Source organism: Mustela nivalis (genome assembly GCF_964662115.1).
Source record: "Mustela nivalis genome assembly, chromosome: 4".
Classification (NCBI taxonomy): Eukaryota; Metazoa; Chordata; class Mammalia; order Carnivora; family Mustelidae; genus Mustela; species Mustela nivalis.
Genome location: NC_139023.1, coordinates 85677201 through 85698045, shown reverse-complemented (window position 1 = coordinate 85698045; position 20845 = coordinate 85677201). Strand labels below are relative to the sequence as shown.

The 20845-nt window shown below is 36.7% G+C and overlaps 1 long non-coding RNA gene across 7 annotated transcripts in view; it reads left to right on the top strand.

Annotated features, from left to right (window-relative positions):
• LOC309862935 overlaps positions 1–20845 on the top strand; it is a 243347-nt gene that overhangs the window by 97336 nt on the left and 125166 nt on the right. For 4 of the 7 annotated variants that reach the window (XR_014310801.1, XR_014310802.1, XR_014310804.1 and 1 more), the window contains exons 3-5: positions 2847–2914; positions 5082–5789; positions 10980–11128. This is a non-coding gene — a long non-coding RNA (uncharacterized lncRNA). The remainder of the gene's footprint in view (positions 1–2846; positions 2915–5081; positions 5790–10979; positions 11129–20845) is intronic. The other 3 variants (XR_014310799.1, XR_014310800.1, XR_014310803.1) reach the window with 1 other exon arrangement.

Genomic DNA, 20845 nt, shown 5'->3' with positions numbered 1-20845 from the left:
TCTAGACAACAGTTATGCTAAGGGATTATCTTTTAACATAGTGCAGTTATCTCCTTTGTTTGTTTTCTTTTTTCATTATTCACATAAGCCAAGGGAAATGAAAAGCATCTTATTTCAGGCAAAAGGGCCTGTGAATGATTAACTCTGGTTCCATGCATTGGGACTTCGCATAGCAACCCCTTGGCTTACAACTAGAGAAAGACTCAAGGCAGCAAGAGCAGCCCAGGGACTGGAGACGAACATGCTCAGAAGGAGGTGGTGAGGAACAGATTGAGTCGAAGCATTGTGTGTAGGAGTAGAATTCTCTGTAGCTGGCTTATTTAATTTTGCATTGGTTTTATTGCACTTTTCTTGGTGGAGGTGTGTTTTGCTGACCTTTACTTCACATTTACTCTTGCATTTGGAGTACACTTGAGGATCTAAGTGAAACTTGGCCCTGATTAGGGCTTAATCTGGTTTAGGCCACCATATTGTATGTTTTCTCCCCAACACGATCCAAAACTAGACTAACACTGGCTAAATTTTACAGTAAGATAGTGGAATTAATGTCATGGCCTTAAGTTTTAATTTTAGCTCAACGAAATTTTAGTTGGTAAATTTTGGCACTCTTGTGATGATCTATAGTACAAAGCATTACATGAACGGAAGAGAAGCAAATGGTGTGATTATATGGTTTCAATTAGGAGGATATGAGTCTGTAAAGAACCCAGACTGTGCAATATGAAGGATGAAATCAAGACCAATTCTGTATCTTTTATGGACATTGGGTGCTTAAACATTTATATAACAGGGTCCATTTTCATGGAAAAACAAAACCTGCGTTAAAAGACTCAGAAGAAAATGAAATGTAGGCTAAAGACAGAAGAAACATTGGAGAATTTTGGAAAATGCATATAGTTATAATGGAGCCAAAATATTTAGGACACTTAAATTTAGACTGCAAGTCAATCCAGATGTTTATTTATTAACATTAATAATGTTTCCAGTCTTGTTATAGAATACCAAATCCCGGGGGGTTCCACTTCTGAGTTTAAAGACAAATGCATGGTCTTTATTCTTTTCCAGTTCTGTTTTAATTTTAGGAGTTTTCTATAGCCATGATTTTCTTGTAAAATTGTTTGCAAAATCTTGAGTAGCTCCTGATGCCTAGCAGAAAGTCCGAGTGAAACATTGGGTCTAGCAAAGCTTTCCCCCTTCTGCATTTCTCTTCTTGCTTCCATGGCAATAAAGAAAGAAACTTGGCATAAGAATATAATCCGTTCCTGCCTGTTTCTCATCTGAAGTCGTAAACCTCTGCCATCCCACCCAAGACTAGAATTTCAGCTGGCATGAAACAGCTGTCTGCTTACAGGTTTATTCCGGTAGTAACCAAAGACAAAACTATTTTAATTGAAGGCCCTAGGCTGTTCTCCAAACCCTCACAAACTCTGGGTCATTCCCAAGAGGAAACCATTGAGGAAAAGGTACACATTACACCCTTTCTTATAGTTTTGACACACTGTATGTTTATGAAGTTGAGAACATTTTACCTTCTAATTTTTCTGGATAGGATGCCTTAGAGTAACGGAAGAGGTCACAAATTCAAAAGCCTAAGGGCTCAGGCACACCAGCTTTGTTAGTGGAGAGTAGACTGTGGTGTATGGGAAAGGGAGTGTCTTGTTTCAAGGGGCATCTGCTGCTCAGCTTCCCTCACAGTTATCATGTGGTGGTGTGGAAACCTGGGGTGGCCAGATATGCTGGTTTTTCAGTAGGAGTTCCTGATCCCGATTTTATGTGAATTCTGTATAATCTTAAATGTTGGCAATTAATTTGAAGGCAAGCCAAACTTTGTGAAGGTCAATCAAAACATGGCTCTGAAGTGTTTGGGCCTGCCGGTATCCAACCCCCAGGCTTTGCTCCTGATTCACTGCAGGTAGACTTTGCATATTTCAGCTTTGTAGGTTCTAAAACTGTCAGGTGATATAATTTATTTACACATTTCACTTTTTATTCTAGGTAGTGCAGCATAAAGAAGAGAACTCAAGTTTCAGAGTCAGGGAGACGTACTTTTACTAGTTCCAGATTTTTAACAAATTGTAACCTGTACCACCTTAATCACTTGAAGCCTCTCTTACAACATGTGGAAATGAAAACCTAGTTTACAGGGCCTTTGGAGGATTAAATATATTGCTCTCCATATAAAAAATGCTTTGCCTGGCCCATAGGTGCTCTTCACATGGGTCATGTGATCACTACCAGCAGGTGATCCACTTTGGAAGACACAAGGCCTCCATCCAAATGGGTTTCTCTCAGAATAGGGAGAAGGTTTTCTCTGAAGGTCTAATATGGTATGCAATACAAATAAATTGTATCCCGAGAATCACCTCGAAATCCTTAAGGAATTTGAGAATTTTAGAAACAGAAAAGGCCTTGAGGAGACAGAAACTTTAACAGCTAACGATGAATGGAATCACCAGTTTTATTGTACATATTAATATCTGAAACCATGGCAAACGAATACTTTCCCTGAAATGCAGGATGACATGTAAAGAACATGACTTGTTATAAAAATAAAACCAAAGACCGTATCCAGAACAATGTTGTAAAGTGAAAGAATGTAGGTTAATTTTTTTCCTCTTAATTTCTGTGGGATTATTTACTTGGCAATGAATTGATGAATGTTACTAGACTATTCCCTTATTTTGTATCTGGGTAGGTCTGCGGTTAGGGAGATTTCTTCTCCCTTAGCTTTCAGTCCCTGATCTCTGCATGATGGTGGCAAGGGGCTACTCAACCAATTGGGGTGCATAAAATTTGTGTTTGAGAATATAACTGATATATTCTCCTTGCTTTCTCTTCAAAATTAGGTGCAAGTTAAAGCTTCAACATTCAAAGGAAGAAGCCTCCTTCCTTCACTTTCTTGGAACAGCTGCAAGTAATAACAAAACAAAACAAAACATTCAGTCTTACATAGTTCAGTGGTAAAAACAAAACAGAGTAGTCATGTAATATGGTTCAATGTATCTGGTGCCTTTCACATGACATATCCTCTTGCTTGATAAGGACTCTTTGGCAGGATGATAGGGAGTGGTGTCCTTGTGTGATGGATTATTTGAAGTGTTTGTCTATGAGCCCTTGATATATTTACTGACAAAATTCTCTTATTCCTAAAACTTAATGGCATGTGGTCCTGGTCATACAGGAGTCTCAAAGACTCTCACTGACATTTAAGGGTTGTGAGTAGTAATACTAATAATAATATTGACATCTACCATGAGAGGGGAATTATGTTAGATGCTTCAGGGACATTGTTTATAATCCTCATCTCCCATTATGTCGATCTCTCTCTCCATTTTACAAAGGGATACATTGAGTCTCAGGCATAAAGGGCTTCCTCTGGTCACATAGATGGTTAGATCAGAATACGATTAAACCAGGTTTGTTGCTTTAGGCTGTCTACTCTATACTTCCTCAAGTATTTTAGGAAATAACTTGCCCCACTTTGGGGAAATCTAAGTCACCTAGAAATTATCGGCAATGTCAGAACCCCTAGCAATCTATCAACAAAGCCAGAACTAGGACAAGCTCACTTGACACATATTATAGCATTACTTAAGATCCCTTGCTATTTCTTTTTTTTTTCTTTTTAAGATTTTATTTATTTATTTGACAGAGAGAGATCACAAGCAGGCAGAGAGGCAGGCAGAGAAAGAGAGGGGGAGGAAGCAGGCTCCCTGATGAGCAGAGAGCCCGATGCGGGACTCGATCCCAGGACCCTGAGACCATGACCTGAGCCGAAGGCAGCGGCTTAACCCACTGAGCCACCCAGGTGCCCTCCCTTGCTATTTCTTAGAAGGAAATTCTCTCTCTTTTACTTACTATGTTAACAACAAGGAAAGGGATTGAAGAAAAAAATGAGGGGGATAAGGAATAGAATAATGAAAAATTGGGCTGACAAACACATAAAGAAATTAGCCCTTCCTCCCCTTTTTTTTCTCTCATAAACTCGGTCTCCCAAAATGAATGACGAACTAGTAAGTTAGACTGTAAAAAATGTCAAAGACTAACAGTGTCTGACATTCTATAAACAACAGTGGTTATTTAGTAAATATTTGTGAGCAAGTGAGGTCCTTGGTAATTTTCTTTGCTTTAATTCTTTCTGGAGTCTGTTTCCTCCAAGTATTTTTTTTTTTTTTTTTTTTCAATCCTGGTTCAGCCATCTCCATCTTAAGAAGACTGTTAGATGCTGAATAAATCCAAGGGCCATCCTGGATATAGAAAGAAATCCTCATATATTCTGGGAGATAAATTAGCATGATAAACTACAACGTAAAAATGGAGTGTGATGACCCTTTGTTTTCCTTTGGCAAAGGGTATACTATGTTGTTTATTCCTGTGCCCATCAAAAAATGAATTTACTTTTGAACCTCAGGACGGGAGTCCACAGAAGTGGGAAAAAACACATGAAGTGCAGTTCTTTGAAGAGAGGCAACATGAAGGCAAAGCAACATCACAGAAGGCCAATCTTATCACTTACATTTGTTCACAGAGATGAGATTCTAGGCTCCTTACATTCACTGTGGCTATTGCTATCACTATCCCAAGAATCCTTTAGATTAGTGGTTCTGAGTTCCCCCAGGAGTTTCTGAATCTGAGCCCTTAGAGAGAAGGAGAGGTAGAGGCAGACCTTTTTCATTTTAAATGATCCACAGATGGTTCTGGTGTATAACCCAGATGAGACAGCAACTTAGACCCATTAGGTAGCACTCCAGAGTTCCAGGGTTGGTTTGTTTGTTATTTATTCTGAGGGAAAATGCATGACTATGCTGTGTTTAGATCAGGTATGCACTTTCACAAACATGAAAGTGCAGCAAAGAGATTCTCAAAAAAAAGTATGAATGTATACTTCCCTTCAACATACTATGTATGATTTATAAACTGGATGTGATAAAATAGAAATAGAATCTTTAAAAAATCAGGTCTAATTAAGATTAAAAAAATACTAATATAGTGAGATCCCTGATCAGAATTCACTGATCAGATCCCTGATCAGAATTCACTATGCAATGTCACCGGTTTGACCCTGATGATATTCTATACAGGAGGCTAGAGATGTTGGCATCCGAGTTAGGAAGAAACGTGAAGGTTTTGGAGAAGATGAAAATTCGAGAGAGAAGAAGGGAGAGAGAAGAGAAGGGGGAGCTCCAGTATGAACTAATGCAAAGTGAATATACCTCTATTGAAAAGTAGAGGAAAGAAGGTCTGAGGGAACTATAAATGAACCATAAATGTGGGATGCTCTGAAACTGCTGAGGGCATATGACTGGAGAAGGACCATTACGACCTAATGCTGAGAAGCGACCTTAAGCTCAACGTAGGAAAGAACTCAACAATTCCGAGAGACCTGTGGTGGGAAGTGAAAATAGAAGAAACCAGTGAAGATACTGACCACCAGCATCAAGGCTAGGAGGGTTGCCTGTGACAAAAAATGGCATAAGCACTGAGAGAGCTTAGACAAGATTCTGTCAAGCCAAAGACCATAGGACAATATACTTGTCACTTCACTCTTGAAGATATAATTTATATCCTAACAATCTCTTTTATTATAGTAAAAGTAATTGGACACTTGAAAGGACTGTGTGGGCTAGATCCCCTCGACATGCTGGGTGTGGTGAATGGCCAGAGTTGAAGGAAAGAGCAAAGTTCAGAGACACGTCTTTGGAGAAGAAAGCTACCCCCCTTAAAAAAAATCATCTGGTGGCTGCTGGAGTATCTGGGAACCTGACCAAGAAAACCATGGATCAGAGCAGGTAATGTTGCAGACTAGAACAACAAATTAAAGAGCTTAGAGGACAGAAATAAGAAACTTTGTTAGTGACATTTTGAGGAAGAAGCTTGAGAGAACTTGATGGAGATAATTCATAATAGAGTGATCCTGAGCTGCTCAGATCTGAAGTGATATAGAAACCCCAGGGTGACCAAATGAGTAAAAATCCCTTACGACTCCTTCTGGAATCTCAGAGTGAAGTATCAGCTTGGATCTAGGGAAGGAAGGAGGCGAGACCTGATGGAAATGTACAAAGGGGAGCCTTTTGGGAACATAAAATAAAAGTAGTGCAAGAGAGCCCCTTGTGGAACTTTCTGAATACTCAAAACTGTTGCCAAGTAGGGACTATTCTACAACTCAAATTTTAACACAAAGTAGAAGGGTTATGTGCGCAGTTAGCTATCTGCCTGTGTTGGACTATGGTAGAGGAGGGGATAATACTTAGGAATACCAGAAAGTAAAAGGCTATAACCCAAAGGCTGTAGTTCTTGGAAGAGAAAACTCCTTACTGACTAAGAGATGATCATGTTAATTAACTTAAGTTTAGTGCAAAGAGAGAACCATAATGAAGTCTTTTCTGTGGAGTTATGGTCTTGGCAATAGGAGTATTTTAAATGAATTGGTTAAAGAACACAAGAAATTGCATAATCATTGAAGAAAGGCAATCTATTTAATTTCATATAGGGATATAACATAATTCTTAAAAAAGTTAGTATGAAATATGTAGAAGTAATATTTGAATTACTGGCGTTTTCCAGTGGAAGGAAGAATTTATATTGCAAATGTCAGCCTCACAAAGTGAAGAAAAATTGTTTAGAACTATTCATTGTTACAAGGAGGCACACTCTGAAAAGAGATTATATACGCTGAGCAAGAAGAATTTATGGTGATTCGAATCAAGAGGACCCTGTTTCTGGTTCATAAAATGTGCTCAATATGTATTTGTTGAAGGGATAAAATAAAAATATGCTAAGTTACTAAACAAATTGGTGAATAAATGAAAAACATGGTTGTCTATTCCATTTGGGAAGTCTTTCTCTAAGATGATTCGTTGCATTCCGCGGGCTCCCATATTATCATGTATATCCTCTATCTCATCCTATGATATGCTATGCTCTTCTACTAGACCATAAGGTATGTAAGGGTAGGAACTAATTCTTATTCTTCATGATAACTCCAGCACTGACCTCAGAAGCTTGAACATAGTAGACATTCAATAACTGGTTGTATAAATGAATGACATTACTTGAAAGACTACTAGTTTCACACAAATGTTAACTTAGCATCTTACATGATGAAGTACAAGAAGTACTTTTAAAGAAATACTTGGATAATATCTAGGAAGTCCATTATAGAGATATAAGACAGGAGCAAAGGCACAATTTGAAGTGTTATTACTATAATTTGAGCATATGTTTAGACTGGAAAATAGAAAGTTATGATGCAGAGTGAACAATTCCTCTCCTGGAAATGGAATTAAAAGAATTGACAGTGGAGATATGCTTTTTACCAAAAACACAGTAGGAGAGTGTCTTCCCCACCTCCCAACCCCCACATTGTCCAGACTTTCAGATTAAACATGGATTATTTCTTCAAAAAATTTTCCCAGAGGAAAGCCAGCATCTATCTCCCCCTACTGGTGTCATGTTTAGAATGATGTCTGAGTTTCTTTTCTTTTCTTTTCTTTTCTTTTCTGTTCTGTTCTGTTCTGTTCTGTTCTTAACTGAGAAATGTTTTAATTAAGATGAATATTTTCATTTGTTATTTGGAAAAAAATTCTTATACTTAATATAAAGTTTAAGCATCCTACAGTGAAGATTTGTGTTGCAATGAGCTTTACCAAGAACTAGAGTAGAAACTTAACACAGATGAGGAATATTTAAACATTGTTGCTAGTTCATCTGTAGTTACCAGATTTATATGATAGCAGATTATAAGTGGCTGACACAATCACATTTAAAAAGCTTTTTATTATGGGAAAATTCAAGCATGCACAAAAGTGAGAAGATATATAATGAACTTTCCTGTACCCATTATCTATTTCCAACAAAATCATAGCCAAACTTGTTTCATCATTTACTTCTCTGAGTTCCCACATCCAGATCATTCTGAGGTACAGTCCAAGCAATCACTTCATCTGTAAATATTTTGGTATGTACCTAAAAGGTAAAGATACTTAAAATATCCCTATAATACCATTTTTATCTATTAGTGACAGTTAAATCAGCAAATATCAAGTCAGTGTGCACATTACCACAATTGTTTTAAAACTGTGATAATTCCTTTCGTAGTTTGTTTAAAGTAGGCTTTTAATTAAGTCTATAGATTGTAATTATTTGATATGTTCCTTAAGTCTCATGGAATTTATGAGATTCAAGTTTATTCCTCCATCACTTTTTTTTTTTTTTTTTTGGTAATATTTTTGTCAACAAAACTGTGTCATTTGTTCTGAATAGCGTTTCACAATCTGGAATTTGCTGACTGGGTCCCCATGCTGTTGTGTAACACATTCCTCTGTCCCCCGTATTTCCTGTAAATTGGTGGTTAGATCCAGAGGCTTAATTTTATTCAGGTTTGGTTTATTTTGTTGGCGAGGTGCTGTTGTGTACTTCTATCACACAGTGTCTGGCAGTGATCAAAGTTCATTGTCTGGAGTAGAGTTTTCTAGAGCGGCACTTTCCAATAGAAATTTCTGTGGTGATGGACATATTCTGTATTAGTACAATGTTCTATATCGAATCTATATCTGCATATGGTAGTCACTAGACCCATGTGGCTCTTTAATTGTGGCTAGGGTGATTGAGAAACTACAGTTTTAATTTTTAAAATTTTAAATTCATTCAAATTTAAATGTAAATAGCCACATGTGACTAGTAGCTACCCTATTGGGTAGTGTAGCTGTAGACTCATTAATTCATTAAAGACTGCCAAATGATAATGCCATTATTCTATTATTTTCCAATATTTATTTGTTGTAATATTTTTGTTAAGAGAAATTTCCTCTTATATTGCTATCACGAGGTTCAGATTCTACAGAAAAAGTTGAAAAATCGCTTAATTCTTCTCTTTTATTTCTCAGTTGTGAAAATAATGAGTTGTAATGAATAAACAGTAATTGGAACTGCTCTCTATAACCTTGAGCTGCATATTAGGAAAGTTATACCTACGGTAGAGCTGTCAATTGGGGCCTTGCTTATAGACAGGAGTACTGAAGAGAGTGTTCTCAAAAGTTCTGAATCTTAAACTTCTTCAAACCCCCTCCCCCGACTTCTCCCATTTGTAGTACGAAGCTCTCTCTGTGAGGCCTCAGAGCTCATGCTTAACTGCCATCTGTGGGGACCAGTTTCACAGGCATGGCCTGTGAGGCAGGGCCTGGGCCGGGTAAGGAAACCTGCCTCTGGACCGAAGTAAAACCAGGTCATCAGCCATTTCTACGGAGTCAGGAAAAGACTCACCTTTTAAGAAAGTTTAGAAATTCAACTTCACATGTTTTCACCTTTCCAAGCAGGCTATTCCTACAGTACTAAGCAGGAGGTGGAAACTGAGGTGTCCCAGGCTGCACTGTCTAACACTCAAAGATTTGGCTATGAAAAGGAATGGCCAGACTAAACAAAGCCCAGTCATTCCAAGAGGGCAAGGAAACTGAGAACAAGCTGCTGATTTGTCAGTCTTTTATTAATAAAAGGGTGTTGGTTTTTGTTTTTATTTTTGTTTTTAAAGATTTTATTTATTTGACAGAAAGAGACACAGTGAGAGAGGGAACAGCGGAGAGTAGGAGAGGGAGAAACAGGTTCCCCCTGAGCAGGGAGCCCAATGCAGGGCTGGATCCCAGCACCCTGGGATCATGGCCTGAACCTAAGGCAGCCGCTTAATGACTGAGCCACCAGGCGCCCTAGTGGTTTTCTTGCTTTGGGTTTTTATATTAGGCTGCTTTTGAACTTTGTCTGTTTAAAATAAAATGTAATATCTATTGGATATTAAAGCTGCTCGCTGGCTAATAATTTCAGTAACTTATTATGTATGCTTTACACATTTTCCTAGTGTTTTATTTTTAGTTTTTCTAAGAGTCTTGAAGGGTTGGGTTTAAGGTGAGGTGAGTGAGGCACTTACCTCAGGAACAAAATTTAAGGGGGTTTCAAAAACTTCGGTAATGAAGATAAATGCTATCTTAATGCAATATTTAAAAAAAAAAATCAAGATTAATGCAAAAAACCCCTACATGATAAACACTGTATGAAAATTTTTAAAAAAGATCTGATCCCACCCTTGAACTATTCTGCCTCATTTGCCTCACCCTAACCCTGGCCCTCCAATAAAACTTTATTTAAAAATCAGGCAGCTAGCCTGTGGGACATAGTTTGTTCATTTCTAAAAATATTAAATTAAACTATTACTTATATCAATTATTGCATTTTTTTGGCACCCCATTATGTTTTGCATCTTATTCTTGGCCCTGTTTTGGAGCTCTACTTAAATTTGATTAAATCCCACCACATCACATCAATAGGTAAGGCTTATGTGAAAGCCCATGGTTGAACATATAAGAAATAATATGGTTGAAGGGCACCTGGATGGCTCAGTCATTAAGTGTCTGCCTTCTGGTCAGGTCATGGTCCCAGGATCCTGGGATCGAGCCCTGCAAATGGGCTCCTGGCTCCATGGGAAGCCTGCATCTCCCTATCCCACTCCCCCTGCTTATGTTCCCTCTTTCATTGTGTCTCTCTCTATCAAATAAATGAATTAAAGCTTAAAAAAAAAAAAGAAATAATGGGGTTGAGATTTATAATGGTTTTGTGTCCTCTATGTCTCCTGTTACCTTTGTGAACATAAGATCTTGACTCATATTATTTTTTGCGATGTGGTGCTATGTATAAAGTAGGCTCCTTGACATTTGTACTTGCTATTGTCCTGCGATCTGAATTTCATTAGTTATCTGTGTGGCCTTAAGCAAGATAGTTTTTATTATCTTGATCCATCTCCATGTCACCCAATTTTGGGTCAATAAAAAAAAAAAAGAATCAAAATGAAAAGAAAAGAAAACGAAACTCTGAAGCCAAAAGCCAGTGGTGTGCAAAATACATGGCAATGTGGGCAAAATAGTTGATTAAGCATTTGAATATTTATTTATTTATTTGGTTGTTTATTTATTTATTTATTTATTGGCTTTATACAGATTCAAGAAAAAGTAATCTGCCCAGTAGGAGTTTGTAGAAGCCATCAGTAAAAACGAATGCTATCTGCTAAGGATATCTATACTTTGGATTTGGTCATTAGTTGACCAGGTGGTTAATGTTTCCTCATCTTCTCAAAAGGTAGGAGAAGGTAAGAATTTTCAATCTGGTAACAACTACTAGGTACTGCCAGAAGCGGCAGGAGGCAGGGGAGGGCGGGACTGCAGGAGAGGAAAGCATAGGCATCTTATATGGTTTTTGGCTAAAACTGGGAGAGATTTGTGGGTTTCACATCAGTCAACTTTCATTATTCTTGTTCTCATCTTCTTTGATTCACATGGTTTCAGTTTCTTTCCAAATGTCTTTCGTTCAAAACTTTATGGTCTTCAAACAGAGCGGTTGAAAAATGTTGACAAAAGGTTTTGGAAGCAACTCCTGAATTTTGCACAACTTTACTAGCACTTATTTCTTATGTGAAAGATGGTGCCACTCTACAATAAATGTGGGTTAGGAATGTTTATGTCATTATTATATAGCCACTGAAACAGAGAAATAAGACCATGATGTTATGTAGGTTTGTAGAAAATGAGCTTATTGGAGAGCGAAAAGTGGAGGTTTTCTATGTATTCCTTAAAGGACAGAGGCATATTTTATTGTGTGGAAAATAGTTCTTCCCTGAAGTGGAGGAGAGGTAACTATATTGTGTACCACTCAATTGCATTTGATATTATATTTAAAAAACACTAATTTTAAAAAACTTAGAATATCTTTTGAAGCCACAGTGAGATGAAATAGGGTGAAACAGGAAAATTACTGAGAGATGGCATTGACTTTTAAAAATAAGTAACAAGTGTGTTTTCTTGTGGAATCATAATTATGTGGAGAGCATAAAGGTAATCCTTTGGCTTACTTGTCTGTTAACCCTATGATAGATAATAAGTTCATAGTTCAATTAATTGCATGCATTGTATATACTAACACACTGAAGGAAAATGAGCTATCATCATCAACCAGAGATCTTTATGGGGTGACTAAGGTGCTGGCTTTATAATGCCAGTCAGCAGACTTTCTATTTCTAGGAACTTAGAACTAAAATGGAAAACAAAAACAAAAACAAAGACAGGCATCTGACAGAGAGTACGTAGATGAAAAATAATTATGCAAGGTATATACAGAATATAATAGAAACTAGATCATTATTCATGCGGAGTTCATTAATCAATGTCTCCTGAAGGGAAAAAAGGAAAGAAAATGTATTTATCACTAGATGCTGTAATAAATATTTTAACTATATTTCCTCAATTATAGTCAAATGAAGGACATTAAGCAGAGGCATCCAATAGAAATATGTACAGATGAAGGAGGAGATTGGCTTTCATTCAGGAAGAAATGGCACAAGAAATAGGGAATAGGTCAGTTGGACAGGAGTGGGGGATTTTCAGAAGGTGATTTTGGAACATTGGCTAAGCTGGGACTGTATTGTGGAGGACACTTTAGGGCAAGCTAAGGCATGCTCACTTTTTAATGTAGGTAAAGAAACCTGAAACGATTTTGAGCAGACAGTGACCAATCTGAGAACTGTGAATGGCAGAGCAGACTGAGTGTGGGAAACGCTGGGGCCACTGTACAACACTGTGAGCGGCCCAGCAGGTTCAGCTTTGAAGGTGGGACTCTTTCAAGGCCCTCTATAGGTAGAATTTCCTAGAATAGTCCTGGTGAGTAGTGATTTCATTGCTTTAATGATCAATAATTTAGGATCACAAATATTTTCTCTGGTTTGCTGTCCGTCTAAAAGCATCTGGCTGTGTGAAATAACTGTGGAATAAATAAGACATTAAGCATTTAGACATTAAGCATTAACATTTAGTGACAGTTTGTGGTGATGTTTGAGGAAAAGCAAACAAGAGTATTCTTCTCTTCTTCCTATTTAAAACAATTTCTTGAAAGGAATAGGATTTCCTTGCAGTGAGGAGGGGTGGCCACTTGTGACAGTTTTGAAAGAGCCAAGGTATTTCTTTGCTCCCTCCACTTCTAGTCCACTTTAGAGTCAGACCATCCTCCATTCCACTCCAAGCCCTCCTGAAGATTTCTAATAAAACTGTCTTTCCCCTTTCCTCATTCTTCCTAAACCTCTTAAAACATTTCGAACCAATTTTTCACCTCCTCTCTTCTCTCCAGCCACATTTCTCTGTTTATATCTCTGGATCATATTCCTCATTTTACTTCCTGACAGGAGTCTCAGGCATCAGCCCTCAGTGATTCTTCTGTCATTAACACTCTCAAGGGACAAACAGTTCTAGAATCTTTAAGATCCCCAAATTTGCAGTAACTTCTAAAAGACATCATTTTCTTCACAAAATATAATTTTGGGGCTGATGGGGGGATTTGTTAAGTCGCTCCTATTTCTACCTGAAGTACAGATGTTAGTTTCAGCATCACCCATTCAGGGAGGTATTCTCTGGTAGAGGATGTCAGATTCCATGGTGCTATGTTCCTGAGGTACCTCATACTCCTCTAGAAGACTTCTTGTTTGAATCTGGTTCTTTGTTGCCCACTGAGGACAAGAAGTTTATCACAGGAATTCATAGATATACCTCTAAGACTTAGCCCAGGCTTGCATTAGGAGCTCAAAGAGAATTTTTTGTTGGTTGACTGATTGAATGATTGTATTCAACAGTATGTATTTGACCTAATACATCATCTACGGGATCATTTTCATACCCTTACTTTTGTGTTAGTTCCTCATTCACACATCCAGTTGACTTTCTCTTTCGAGGCCACTTTTTTTTTTTTTTTTTAAATAAGAAATTAAAAACATATAACTCTATGAGCATTTCTTTGCGCAGAGGAGAAACCTAGAACAAAAACTGCTGAAGTCTGCCTGTGAGGTTTGAGGCCAGGCTCACAGATGGATTACTCTTCCAATTTTAGCAAAATTTCAAATCACTATGTGTCTTTGGCCTTCAAGTTTATTCACAAATGGTCAAAACCACAAATTTTAAGTCTATTCTTTTTCATATTAAATATAACCTACTCACATTTTTTTTCTTGGGTAAGTCAACAGCTGCAACTCTCATTTGTGTATCTCTAACTCAGTCCTTGCGAATCCACTCCCGTATGTGATTAGAGCAGTATGTCTATTTGACTTAGGAACTTCAGCACCTAGGGATTGTAGTTTAAAGCTGACATGGTGCAGGGAGGTGTGAGAACTGGGTTCTACACTTGGCACTGCCATTAGCCCCCTAGTGAATGCGAATGGTCACTTGAGTTCTCTAGGCTTTGCTAAGAAACCCTAAAGACTCCTAAAACATAGTTTCTCTAACTTGCTGAATGAGTTCTGCTTAGTATTTTCACTTGCTTTGTGGTTCTATCTCTACCAGTCCAGCATGGTAGCGAAACAAAGCATGGACGAAACTTTGGCCCTGGCAGAACCAAGCAAAACTGAGATAATTCTCAAGATTTAAGGAAGCTGGTGGTGCTGTTGGAAGCCTTCATGATGTGCTTCTCTGGAACTCAGGCTTCTTCAGAGATTGGCCTAGGTCAAGCAATATTAATTGAACATAAGTGAAGGAAGAATGAAACCCACCTGCGGTCCCTTTTTAAGCCCACAAAAGCAACAGTAAGAGGGTTTCTTTGAAGAAGGATAAGCTTAGTCTCCAATGTGCTCAGAGGCCGGGTGAAGTTTAGGGGCAGCAAAAGGCTTGAGGGATTCTCTTTTAAAATATAGCTTGGGCTTACTTAAGCATCCCTTATGGGAATAGTATACCCAAGAAAGTTTGGAATACAAAGGCAATGGTAGCACCACACCTGGCGGCAGAATTATCTATTTTCTTGGTGAAGTACACAGAACAGAGAGACCTATGTTCTGGTCAACTTTCTTCCTTTCACGCTTGGAGGGAAAACCAACATTTCATATTCATGGTCTCTGATAGAACATTTTGCTAGGGTGGTCAAAAGGGATTTATATTATTTGTTGCAAAATATCACAGCGTTAGTTTTATAAGAATAAAGGCAGAGTGGGGACGAGAATCTTACATGCTCCTGGTTTTCACACTTTTGGTGAAGTAAAATTTAATTGAGTTTTCAAAGGCAGGAAAATATTCTGTTGCTGGGAAATATAGCATAAAGGATTTCTGCAAGCTTCCTCTGGGTTTTTCTTACAAGTTTTAAATGAGAATTTTCTGCCAATTTTCTAGCAGAAGCAGAAGAGACATAGCAGTTTCGCTGGTGGTTTTGATTATGGATTGTCTATATGGCATCAATAAAAATAACTAGACCTAGGTCTGATGGGCACTGAACTTGCTTAAAATGCTAATAAAAATTATAAAAGAAAGGAATACATCTTAAATTTTAAATATTTTTTCTTATAATACATATGGAAAGGCTATTTCTCAGTATTTTAGTGTTAAAAGTACAATAACTGGAGAAGAATACGTTCTCTTCAAAGTGCCAATAAAAATGCAAAATGTCATTTTCCAGTGCAATTCGGCCTGAAATCAACCTGTTTTATGGTAATTATGGGCTCTGGCAGCAGAACATAGCAGAGCTTTAGAAAGATTGAATGAGCGATCGAGTCCAACCTCCTTAAATGTGAAACATATGAAATGATTTTGTAAAGTAAAAACCAGAGAGCATTGTCACCCTCCCCACCCCAACCTATGCATAAAGCTTCCTTAATGCTGTGTGGTAGTCAGACCAGCACATGAGGGTCTGGGTGAGAAGAACATTTTCAGAATAATAAAGAATAATAAAGGAGCATAGGAAAAAATCTCTCATATGGTGGAAGGGAAGTTTCTTATAAAAGTAGAAACTGTGAGAAAGAGATAATGATGCTCAAAGTGGGTGCAAAGTGCCTTCCATTGGCAAGATTCTAATATATCACTATGAAAAGAAAACCATATATATTTCTCATAGTCACTGTGGTATCAGGCATAAGGACCTAATAATGCATCATCATACGCCATATGGCAGCTTATCATGGGGTGTCTACTCAAGCCAAGAGAAACATGGCAACTCTTCTCACTTTCCTCCCTTTTTCCAGTGTAACCTGAGCTCCTTGTGATATAGGTGTCTTGGCATAGGCATTGCCTGAGATTAGTTTTTGTCTGTATAATGGGAGAAAAAGAAAAATATTTAAAATCATATGGTGTTCAGGTGCCCCATATTGTAGACCCATAAAGTAGTGGCCAAATTTTCTTAGGGCTTTTTTTTTTTTAAGTCAAAATCAAAAATTTTTAATCAAAATATTTATGTTTAGTGAATCCATTTTTTAAAATGAATGTTGTTACACAATACCATCAGCTCCCTATATTCTCCTCTGATTCCCCACTCCCCTTCTCAGAGGCCATTGTTTTCAACAAAGTGAGCTAATCCTCTGTACTCATATCAGTATCTTCAAATGGCAGGTTCCTATTTCTGCTTCTCAATACTTCAGGTTTTGGCATTGATGATTACTTCCCTCTGGGAGGAAGGAGACTTTAGCTATCACAAACCCCTATCACATGCACACATACCTTGTGATCCTACATTTTTAGGATATAAAATTTTTGCTGAGATAAGTATTGAGAATTTATGTTTTTATGATTAGGTAAATACTATTTCCAACTGAGCCATGCAGGTTGTTTTTTTTTTTTTTTAAATGATTATTTTTTCTTTCTTACACAACTTGTCATTTTCCTTGGAGTTAATAATTGTCTTGGTTTTCTGATTGTGTATTTTTTTTAATTTAAAAATTTTAAATTTTAATTTTGTTAGTTAACATGTAGTGCAATATTGGCTTCTGGAGTAGAAATCAGTGATTTATCACCTACTTACAATACCCAGTACTCATCACAGCTGCCCTCCCCAATGCCCATCACCCATCTAGCCCATTCCCTACCCACCTCTGCTCCAACATCCCTCAGTTTGTTGTCTGTCATTAAGAGCTACTTATGACTTGTTTCCGTCTTTCCTTTCTTCTTTTCCTCCTTCCTATTTGTTCATGTTTTCTTTCTTAAATTCCACAGATAAGTGAGATCATACAGTATTGTCTTTCTCTTATTGACTTATTTCACTTAGCATAATACACTCTAGCTCCATCCACGGCATTGCAAATGGCAAGATTTCATTCTTTTCGATGTTTGAATAATATATATCTCTATATGTTATCTCTAGGTCTATTTCTTTCATATATATGTGTGTATATATACATATATATATATATGTATATATACATGTATATATATGACATCTTCTTTACCCATTCAGATTGATTGTATATTTGACCGGTGTTCTGTATTTTTTTTTTTTTTAAGATTTTATTTATTTGAGAGAGAAAGATAGAGAGAGCACCATCAGCGGGGAGAGGGAGAAGCAGGCTCTCATTGAGCTCAGCGCAGGGCTTAATCCCAGGCCCTTGGGATCATAACCTGAGCCAAAGGCAGATGCTTAACCAACTGAGCCACCCAGGGGCCCTGGTGTTCTGTATTCTTACCAGCTACGAACTAGGTCATTTTTCTAATTCTCTTTTCAGTACATTTGTAACATATAAAATATTCTGTGGAATTTGTTTCTTGGAGAATCTCCCTGGACCTGTGACACTGCACTTTTCTTTTGATCACTCACCATTATCATGTGAGTTCCTTTGATTCTTTTGGATGTTATCCCTCTTGTTTCCTGGAACCATATCTTCTTCTTTCTTGGTTTGTTTTCTTGTTTTGATTGACACATTTTTCAGTACTTGGTTGAAAAAAAGTGCATTGAATGTACATATTTTTAGACCCTGTATGTTTGAACAAGATATTTGTTTGTATTGAGGTATAGTTGACACACATTACATTAATCTCAGATGTATACCATAATGATTCTGTATTTGTATATGTTGAGGAGTCAATAAGTCTAGTTAACATCTGTCACTATATGTAGTTAGAGGATTTTTTTTCTTCTGATGAAAACTTTCAAGATTTACTTTCTTAGCAACTTTCAAATATGCAACATAGTATTATTAACTGTAATTGCCATGATGTACATGATATCCCTGTGACTTATTTATTTTATAATTGGAAGTTTGTGCTTTTTGACTCTCCCCTCACTCGTTTCACCTACTCTGAAACCCCTGCTTCTGGTAACCACCAATCTGTTCTCTGTTTCTATGAGCCATTTAGATTCCACATAAAAGTGAGATCTTAAGATATTTGTCCTTCTCTGTCTGACTTACTTGACTTAGTATAATGCCTTCAAGGTCCATCCATTTTGTTGCTAATGGCAAGATTTCATTCCTTTTTTATGGCTGAATAATAGTGCATTGTGTATACCATATTTTCTTTATCCATTCATCCATCAATGGACACTTAAGTTGTCCATTATGTCCATTATTATGGTAAATAATGCTGTTATGAATTATCTTTTCAAGTTAGTGTTTTTATTTTCTTTGTATAAATATCCACAAATGGAATTGCTGGGTCATATGGTAGTTCTATTTCTAATTTTTTGAAGAATCTCCATATTGTCTATCATCGTGGCTGAATGAATATACATTCATACCAATGCTGCATAAAGGTTCCTTTTTCTCCGCAGCCTTGCCAACTTGTTGCCATTTGTTATTTTTTGTCATCTTGATAATAGCCACTCTAGTAAGTGTGAGGAGATAGCTCACTGGGGTTTTAATCTGCGTGTCCTTGATGATCAGTGATATGGAGCATCTATTATGTACTCTTGTCCATCTGTACGTCTTAAAATATTTTTATCTTATCCTTATAGTTTCCTGAGAGTTTGACATAGAACTCTCAAGTGAAAAATAATTTTCTTTCAGAAATGTAGGCCATTGTTCCATTTTCTGTTTTGCTTCTAATATTTATAATAGAGAATTCTGATGTTATTATAATTTTTAATTCTTTGTTTTTGACACTTTCCTTTCTCCTCACTGCCCTGAACCTTTATCCTTAATATGCTAAAATTTTATGATAATATGCATTAACGTATACCTGTTTGTATGTTTGCTGAGCATGCAGAAGAATATTTAAATCTGAAAAATCATATCCTTTATTTTTGATAAATTTTCTTGTCCTTCATTTGTAAAACTACTGTTAGTTGGATGATGTTTCTCTTGGACTGCTTCTTTGATTTTCTTTATTTTTTTTCTTATTCTCTCAGAGTCTTCCTATCTCTTATCTTTATTTTTAAATTTATTTTTCTGGGGCTTTTCTTAACTTTATACATCTATTGATTTTCATTACTACTAAAAGATTTTTTAAAAATTTTCAGCATTCTTTTAGGTTCTATTGATGTATCGATTTAAACTGTTTTTGTTTTAGAGATACAATGTCTTTTCTTATGCTTCTGAGGATATGAATGTTTTTGCTGTTTTCTTTTTTTGCCTCAATGGTTACCGTTTTTCCAAGCTTCTCCCTTTCCCTACCCCAACTGTATCTGTCTGGATCTTTCATGATAGAGATTTTCCTCAAAAGTCTGATCATCTTAGGGTGGTGAGTAGCTTAGTCAGTTAAGCATCCGACTTCTGTTTTTGGCTCAGGTCATGATCTCAGGATTGTGAGATCGAGTCCTGTGTTGGGCTCTGCCCTCTATACCCAGGGTATATATATTCCTCTCTCTCTCTCTCTTTAGAAAAAAAATATCTGATGATCTTTGGTTGTTTGTTCATATTAAAAGTGGGATACTAAAAACTGATTGGAAACAATTTTATTTTCTCTAACATGATATTCTAGGGACCAGAAAACACTCTTCCCCTGAAAACAATTTAAAATGCTGGATGAAAAATTTTGATATGCAATCATTTGTTAACACCACAAGAGGGTATTCAGCATAGGTACTGAGCAAAAGGAGGAACTCAGGTAAGCACAGCAGTGAAGCTGGCTTTCACCTTGAGGATATTTACTGAACCTGAGCTCAGAGGATGGAGGTCACAGCCCGGGCCAACCCAAGTTGCCTATGAGGAGGGATATCCATAAAGTGGAGATTCTAAGGACTATACCATCTGAATAAGGATGACTACAACCTTTCTTTTTTCTATGCTTCTAAGTGAGAACTTCAAGAAAATATGTCTTAAACATTGATGCTGGTAAAGGGGGAAAAAAATCTCTAAGAATGTTTAACCGTAGTCAACCCCAATGTAGATATGCAACGTGAATATAGACTAGCTAGATGAAATAATATTTTCTGAGAAAATAACTGTCAATCTAGAATTCTTTATCCAGTGAAAACTATCATTCAAAAGTGGAGATAAAATAAAAACTTCAAAAAAATTTTTATTTAATTTTTTTCAGTGATCCAAAATCCATTGTTTATACACCATACCCAGTGTTCCATGTAATACATGCCCTCCTTAATACCCAATTTTAAAAGAAAACTGGTAAGGATCTCTTTACAAGCAGTATACAGTTAAATAAAAACATAAACATTAATAAAACTAGCTACACAGTAGGCTATAAAACAAGTTCCAAAAATTTTAAAGCTGGTTGTTACACAGATCACATTCTCCAGCATCCAAGCAATTGTTAGAAACTGGTAGTGAAAACATAACTAGAAAAACTCTTGTATTTTTAAAATAAAGGAAAAAAATACTTCTAAATATTTCGTGAGTTAAAAATCATGATGCATTTTAGAAATTTTTAAGAACTAAACTTTGTAAAAAATACAACATATAAAATACTGTAATGTTCAGCTCTACTACTACATCGTAAGGTATTTATAGTCTTAAATGCTTTCACTATAAAAGAAGGGATAAAAAATAATGAATAAATTCCATCTCAAGTAATTAGAGAAGGAACAACAGAATAGCCCCCAAGAAAACAGGAGAAAGGAAATAATACCACAGAAATATACATGGAAGAGTTAATAAAATTCAATAGGGAATGCTAATAAAGTAAATGTA